Genomic DNA, 2,331 nt, shown 5'->3' on the forward strand with positions numbered 1-2,331 from the left:
CGCACTCCGGGCCTGCGGGGCGTCACGGTGTGGGCGGGGCCAGGCGGACCGGCAGGCAGGGCTGATTTCTGAGTCGCAATCAAGGACACAGAAGTTATTCCCCGGGAGAATGAATGCCTTGCCAAGGAGTCTTCCGTGCAAGTGGCTTTTTTTTTTGCCTCCCAGCAAAAAGCCCCATTTCTCCTTCCCCGCTGGGCGAGCAGGCAGGTGAGACCCCATCTTCTCAGGGGTATGCCCTCTTCCCCTGCTTCTCAGCTGATCTTAAGAACCGAAGCCCCCTGGTCTGGACCCTCTGAGCCTCCCCCGTGCCCCTATGCCCAACCGGACACCAGCAGGACCCCCAGACGGCTCTTGTCCCTCCGTCCCGCACCAGAATGGAGGCGTGATTCCTGGACAAGCGGCAGCCACGTTGCAGCTGCGTGTTTACGTCTGGCAGGCATCGTGAGGCTGAGAATTTTCACATCGGGGAGAGAGATAGAACAGGGGTCTGGGTACCTAGTGTCACTAAGGAGCTGCCCCTCCAAGCCCGAGACTGCCTGGCCCTGGAGTCCTCATCAGCCTCCTGACAAACATCCTTTGCTTCGATCCTGCGGCTGGGTTTTCTCCTGCTCGCCGCTGTGAATGCCCTCACTGCTGCCTCCTTCAGCACATGAGTTTCCACTTGTGGGCGTCGCTGCTGATGCAAGGAGTTATCCGAGCAGACCCCCCAGGAACGGCGGCTCCTGCCCGGCAGTAACACAGGAGCCCCGGCCCCAGCGTCAGCAGAGGCTGCGGGGGGACCCTGGACATCGACCCCCACGTGGCAGCAGAGACAGTGCCCTCCCTTCTCCGGCACGAGCAGTGTCACGGGATTCCAGCGAAAACAGGGGCTTTGAATAAGATCTGAAGTTCACAACACAATACACAGCACGTCCGGATATCAAATGAAAATCTCATGTCGTACATACCAAGACCCAGAAACGTCTCAAAAAACCGAATGACACAGGAAAATCAAATCTACCCACAACGAGCCTGACCAGGCGGTGGCGCAGTGGATAGAGTGTCGAACTGGGATGCAGAGGACCCGGGTTCAAGACCCCAAGGTTGCCAGCTTGAGCACGGGCTCATCAGGTTTGAGCAAGGTCCACCAGTTTGAGCCCAAGGTCGCTGACTCGAGCAAGGGGTCACTTGGTCTGCTGTAGCCCCTCAGTCAAGGCACATATGAGAAATCAATCAATGGACAACTAAGGAACTGCAACGAAGAATTGATGTTTCTCATCTCTCTCTCTTCCTGTCTGTCCCTATCTGTCCCTCTCTCTGACTCTCTCTGTCTCTGAAAAAAAAAAAAAAATCTACCCACAACGAGACAGCAGAGTGATCGGAACACCTGACAGAGATTTCAAAGCCGCCATCGTAAGAATGCTTCAAGAATCAATTAAACATATGCTGGAAATAGGTTTAAAAAAAAAAAAAAACCAGATAGAAAGTTTCAGCAAATCAAATAGAAAGTCCAAATGATGAAATAGAAGATAGAGACAGGAAGCAAGTGGAAGATTTAAGGACTTAAAAATGTAGTAACTATTGTTTTTTTAATGGAGGAGGCAGAGAAAGAACATACGTAAACTGAATACTAGGGATTACCGAATCCGGACAATAGAGAATGAAATTAATAATGATAACAACAAGGCAGAGAGCTTCAGGGACCTGTGGAACGGTAACAAAAAAATAACCCAACACGTGTGCCATCCACGTCCCAGAGAGAGAAGAGAAGGAGAGGGCAGGACTTCCACACACAGAAAACGTGCAAGTAGAATAATGAGAAAGACGTACCCTCCAAACACTAACCGAAGGGCAGGAGGAGCAGCTACCTAAGTATCAGGTAAAGTGAACGCCAGAGCAAAGACACAGACCAGGGAGGGGAAGGGACATTGTGTAATCATACAACGCCATCCGTCAAAATAAGACGTAGTGACCCTGGATGTGTGTGCACTGGAAACAGGTGCACAGAAATGAAAACTGATTAAAAAAAAAAAAAAGGGAGTTGTGGGCAAAACCCCTCTCTCAACCATTGACGGAACAACCAGACAACATTCCACGAGGACACGGGAGAGCTCACAACGCCATCAGCCGGTGGGCGTGATGGGTATTTACAGAGCACTAGGCTCAACGTCGGCGACGACGCAGGCTTTCCGAGTGCTCGAGGGTCACACAGCGAGAGAGACCGCCTCCTGTGTCCTCAAGCCTCCCCCCCCCCCCCCCCCCGTGTCAAAGAGCCCGTCATGGAGAGGGTTCTCTGTGCGCAGCGGCAACAACAACACAGGTCAGAAATAGGGAGACGCCAGGAGATTCTCC

This window comes from Saccopteryx leptura, chromosome 7 (assembly GCF_036850995.1).
Source record: "Saccopteryx leptura isolate mSacLep1 chromosome 7, mSacLep1_pri_phased_curated, whole genome shotgun sequence".
NCBI lineage: Eukaryota > Metazoa > Chordata > Mammalia > Chiroptera > Emballonuridae > Saccopteryx > Saccopteryx leptura.